Genomic DNA, 6,189 nt, shown 5'->3' with positions numbered 1-6,189 from the left:
CAACTGCCTGGGGTAGTCCCTGCAGGATATTTTTACAAGATTTTTCAAAAATGGTTTATGTTAAATATGTCAATATTATAATGTAAATAGTTCACCCAAAGTTTGCATCTGCATGAAGGTTACTGATTGGCTATTGTGTTCAAGCGGGAAAATGTAACAAGTGAGAAAGTATAAATAGTTGCAAGTCTTCTTCTTTCCAGGGCTAAAAGAAACTGCCCCAAGGTCACCCACCTAGTTTCATGTTTCAAGCATAACCAGAATTCGGTCTCCTGGGTTCTAGCCTGGGGTCATGCTGGTAGCAAGTAATCTGGCAGCTCCTTTTCCAGCTACTGTAATACGTTTTATTAAAAGGCAGATACTTTTACAATTCAATTAGATCTGATAAAGTGAATTTAGCTTACAAAAATGTATGCCTGTCACTAAAACTGAAAAATGTATGCCTGTCACTAATAGCTGGAAAAGGAGCTTTCAGCTATCAGCTTTCCCTGAGGTTCATAACCTGCAAGAGGTATTGGATTCAAACACCTATCTTCACACAGAAGTGCTGGCTGGGGAACATAGGAGTTGGAGACTAAGGTGTCTGAGGGACTTGAGGTTGAGGGAGGCTGATGGGCACACCAAAAGGCTCAGCTTAAGTCACTAAGCTTGAAGAAGGCTAATGGAGGCATCCTTCTTAGACAATGCCCCAGGTGTTTGATTCTTTAAACTCATAGGCCCCTCCCACATTTGCAACTATTGTGAGGGGAGAGGACGAAGGGAATCATTTCTCCTCAGGGCAGAATCTGTTTGACATTGTTCAAAACAGGCCAGAAAGTCAAAGGAGGTAAACTACAATTTTTCCTCCTACATAAATCTATGGATGTGCTTGTGTGTGTAGAGGTTGTACAAGATCATGTTTCTGAGGAATTCTGTCCTCTTCAGAGACTATCTGAATGTTACTTTTTTATTTTATATGCTGCCCCGAGTCCTCGGAGAGGGGCAGCATATAAATCCAATTAATAATAAATAAATTTACTTTAATTTTAACTCTTATGGTAAAACTGTTCATTAAAGCCATTCTGGTGTGGTGGTTGAAGGCATCAGGCTAGTATCAGGAGGCCCTGAGTTCTAGTCCTGCTTGAGACATAAAATCAACTGGCTGACCTTGGGCCAGTCACTCTCTCTCAGCCCTAAGAAAGAGGCAACGGTTTGCCCTTTGTGAAAAATCTTGCCAAGAAAACTGCAGTGACAACTCCAGGCAATTGCTATGAATTGTCAGTCTCAGAAAGCACTCACAAATACACACAGACACACACACACAGCTGTTTATACAACATATTCTTCTGAATTTAAAGGGAGTTCTCATTTAGTGATTACAGTTAGAGGTAGCAATACAATAATTAAGCAAAGAAGTTGCCAAATGAAACTGTCACAGAGCTTATAATTTTACTTCAGCTTTCCTTTGCTTTACAAACCTATAAAGTTCATAAATCATAAACGCAAGTGTTGGTGTAAAGATATTTTTCATCATTGCCATAATTGTGAATGGTTATTAAACAAGGCAGTCACTAAATGAGGTCTACCTGCATTATCAGTACTCTAAGTACAAAATAGTGTGTGATTTTTTTTTAAAGACATGATATCCTTAAGAAAATTGAGAGCAGTATTTAATATTGCTTAATGGTTAGGAAAGTTAGTGGTTGCCTAGCTTGATGACTGAGAAAGTGTTTAAATAGATATTTCCTATGCATTTGAGTTTTAAGATCTATCAATTCCATCCAACTAGTTATTCACTAGGATACTTTGTGTTGTTATTTTCAAGTTTTGAAGAAGAAAATCTGGGGGTTACCACTTGCCTGTCTCAGCATAACGTTCCCTTACATTGGCATCCATTCACATACCTCTGTTTTGTTTCTTATTACAACGTGGAGTATGCAGGGTCTGATGTCTTTAAAAAAAACGATGGAGACTGACTGCTACAAATTACTCATTGGAAATCAGTTTGAAAATTCATAATCTTAACTGCCCATTTCCTCAACTTCAGAAATTCCAAGAGCAACCCTTTGTGGATGGGTGAATGGATTTTGGCAAGTGCACCTGTGGAAATCTTGTCATAGAAATAAAGATAACTGCTGTCAAAATATTGAAGCAAATTCTCAGAGTAAAGGAAATAATCACAATTATAGAAAATCCTTTGATATGAAATGGTTTTGCTATCATATAAAGCTCAACATGTCCAGAAACAAATTGTGTTCAACATATTTGAAATCAGGTTATAATTAAACTACATTAAAAGAATATAAAATTTTATCAGTTATTTTTGGCTTTTGCAGAAAACTGATACAATAGCATGATTAAGAAAAATGTAGATTAACTGCCTTCTGATGACATCTCTTTTCCTTAAAGGCTATTATGTCTACTCAAGAATTTCAGTTCCAAGAGCCAGAGCAAAAACAAGATAATTCAAACAATCTATTCTTCACTGATTTAGAAAGAGGTGAATTAAGTGATAATCCATTAAGGTATGATTTTAAAAAGTATTGTGAGATTTTAAACTCTTCAAGTGTCAAATTGAATCCAAAATAGGTATACCCATACTATCTATGAACAGATTTCCCCCCACAAAAGGTTGATTTTTAGCATAACATTTACCAAAACCTACAATCTTGCACCTATGAGGAAATATGTAACAGTAATAGTAGCTACAACCACATAAAATATTATTGATGGTGCAGGTTTGTGCCCAATGCAACTCAACTAAAATGACATTTTAGAGATGATGTGCTTTCTGTCTTATTTTGATCTTGTTCATATGTATTAGTGTGTTGTTTGAATAACAATCTAAACCATAGTCTGGTTTACAATTTGCAATGGTTAGTTTCGCATAACAAATTTATGCTACAAACAGACTATATTAAACATTGATATATGAATGCAGTTGGAATAACTATTCTTGTGCAATTTTGTCTATTTGGGCAATAGCATTTTATAACAGAGACAGATGTTTTTCCAAATTCTCCTGACAATTTAAAAAAATGAAGTTGTGCTGCAGTTTACCCACAATTTGCTATACAAATAAAAATAAGATAAGGACTAAATACTATCCTGAATAAAAGAGTAGACATAGGGCACAAACAAGTTATTGCCACAAATGAAAGTAGCATTCTAGAAAGAAAAGTTAAGGTTTATAAAATTATGGATTGAGAGAATTGGTCATTTTTCTTTTTGTATCATAAGGATAAGAAGGTCTTTAAAATGTTTTCCTCTTTTAATGGGATATGACCATGTAAATCTACTGGACAGTATAAAATCAAATGTAAAAATGCAAGTAGAAAAATAAGGGCCATCTTTGGTGGGAAAGTAACTGTTCCATGCATCTTCGGTGTTTAGTTGTGCTGGCCACGTAACCAGGGAGATATCTTTGGACAGCACCGGCACTTTGACTTTGAAATGGAGATGAGTATGTTCCCTAGGGCCAAGAATGACTAGCACATACAGTATTTGTGCGGGGAACCTTTACCTATACGCCTGATGGAATGTAGCTCTACTTAATTCAACGGAAACATACTGCATGAGGTAGAGCTCTGGAAAAACAAATGAAAGTAAACAAAATTGATAATGGAAAGAAATCATTTATGATATTTTAAAATTGATTTAATTATTGTATTGGGACACTATTGACATTTTGTTAATAAAAAAACTGAAGACGTAACATTAAAATTATATGAAATACTATTCTCTGCAATCCATTGGCTTCCATTGTTTTGAATATGGTGATGTGAGATGGCAGTCAAACCAAATTTTCTTGGACTAGATCTGGTATGTGAATTGTGTATTCAAGAAACTCCATAATTATTGTAATTTGTACACTTCATTATGAAAATATTTTTACTTGTGATATAATCAGTTCTACCATATCCCTATGCACAGAAACTATTAATTTTATACCATGACATTTCATTTTTTCCCCTTGAATATATAGGAAAGATTCTCCAAAAACACTTCTTCCCAATGCAAATGTAAGCGAAGAAAGGCCAGATAGCAAAGCCTCAAATTACTTTATAGCCCTAGATTCAACTATTGAAAGTCTTCAGGAAAGAACACAGCAACTAATTGATAAGATTAATGAGAATAGGAAGAAAGATCATGTACTCATGAACAACTTCAGGGAAAGTCTTATGATGAAGGTAAAACAGGAACAAATCTGGTGGTGAAAATATTCAAAAGGTTTGAGAAATAGCAAATAATTATTAAATTTAATTTTCCAAATTATTCCAAAGAATTAACCCCTAAAAGTCTGGTTTTTCAAATACTCTGAAAAACGTAACTAAATTCACTGTGAATGTATCCTGTACTTTCCACTTCTTTCCTAATCTTTGTTTGTAACTCATTTCATTATCTTTCTGCTTTTAATCAAAATGATGGCTGCATCTTGACAACATGGCTTAACTTGAAAAAAAATAAGCATGATCTAATCTAGTTAGAACATGAAGAAATTCTCATTAGGAAATTCTCTGACTGTTTTAAAAAAAATCATAAACATTTTCATGAAGAATGGCCTCCCAGTGAGAACAATTAATCAGTAGACTGGCTTGCCTTCAGAAGTTCTGGGTCCTCCATCACTGAAGGTTTTCAAGAGTAAAATAGGGGATTGGACTAGAAGAACCCCAAGAATCCTTCCAGCCCTGTTATTTTATCTTATGTTTTTCTCTATTAAAGTACAGCTCAACATTCCATATTAGCTGCAAAAACACATTGCAATAGTGGTAAAGGCAGGAGAGCTGCAAGTGCAGTTATATGCTAACTACAATATCAATCTTGATTTTAATAACGATTAGAGCTATGCACACATCACAAAGGAATCAGAAAATGACACTTCATCTTTGACCTGAGCAAGTTCACCTCTCCCTGGACAGCCTGGCTTCCCAGTGATCACCATATTGATGCTGAACTTAGTGTAAATATATGATTGTCATATTATACTAAAGCCTACAGCTTTCAAGTCAAACAATCAACCAATATGTGAAGCATGCACAACCCAGTTGTTCCTGTTTGTTATACTCTCTTATTATTTCACCAGATTTTAATTACCGTACTTTATTGTAAGTGGACATATTTATTACTATTTAAAATCAAAGTAGGCAAAGAACTGTGCCCAAGTTCAATTTAACTGTTTCTTTTATTTCAAAGGTTTCAAGCTTGGCAGAAAAATTGGAGGAAAGTGTATTTCCTGTTTATGACCATAATAACAAGCTTATTCATGATAAGTTGCAAGAGCTTTCTGAGATCATGGAGAAAATCAGACAGATTGAAAACGAACTCAAGCAAGTTTGTCATACTGTGGAGATGATGTATAAAGACCTGTGTGGTCAACCTGAAGTGTAATCTCATGGGGGGGGGAAGGATGGGGATAGAATATAAAGAAAAAATAAATACATAAATTAATAGATCTGTGTGCATGTATGTAGTAATTTGGCTTATTTGAATTGCAAAATGGCATCCAAATCTATTCTGTTCATAGTCATTTATTTTCAGGCACTCTTTTGGTTCTTTATTGCTCCTTTGTAATTAAGTCACTTTCTAGTTCATAATCTGAATAAAATTAATTACATTAATATACAGTAATTTACTTTTTCAAAACATTTGAACTATTGTCAGTACTTATTGTGGAGATACAAAATCAATAAATGTCTAGCAAATGTAGTCAGTGTATACTGGTTTTGGGTTTTTTTTGTTCCAAGGGAGCCAAAAAGCATTAGGGCTTATTTTCCTGGAAATATGGTATATGGTATATTCCTGGAAATATAGTGATGGAGAGGGACCAGGCCTTGCTGCCCTGCTCCCCTAGGACATGCACAAGAGGTGGCGAGAGTGCGGAGGTAACAGTGTCCAGCAGCAGCTGCAGCCTGCTTGGCCTTGGCTGGCACAGTCTTTGACTGCACAGATCACGCAGTGCACGTAAGTCCAAGCGGTGCGACTGCTAGGCCAGCCCTCCATGCAGTAGGCAAAGGCAGAGGCACTGGGGAAGGCCCACAACCTAGCCTGTCGGACACGCTGCACAGCCAACTGCCCTGTCACAAGCTGTGGGCAAGACAGATGTTGGGACGGAGTGGTGGGCAGCTATGTGACGCATCCAGTGGGCCAGATTGCATGCCCTCCCCCACACCTGCCTGCTGCTTGGAGGACTGACCTGGCAATCACAGCACTTTA

General features: G+C 36.2%; 1 long non-coding RNA gene across 1 annotated transcript; it reads left to right on the top strand.

Moving 5' to 3' along the window:
• Nucleotides 1-741: 741 nt before the first annotated feature.
• LOC139161895 (uncharacterized) lies at nt 742-5,254 on the top strand. Its single transcript, XR_011558166.1, has 3 exons — nt 742-823; nt 2,386-2,501; nt 5,170-5,254. It is a non-coding gene; the product is annotated as an uncharacterized lncRNA (long non-coding RNA).
• The last annotated feature ends 935 nt before the right edge of the window (nt 5,255-6,189 follow it).

This window comes from Erythrolamprus reginae, chromosome 2 (assembly GCF_031021105.1).
Source record: "Erythrolamprus reginae isolate rEryReg1 chromosome 2, rEryReg1.hap1, whole genome shotgun sequence".
Taxonomy (NCBI): domain Eukaryota; kingdom Metazoa; phylum Chordata; class Lepidosauria; order Squamata; family Dipsadidae; genus Erythrolamprus; species Erythrolamprus reginae.
This window is presented reverse-complemented; position numbering and strand designations above follow the sequence as displayed.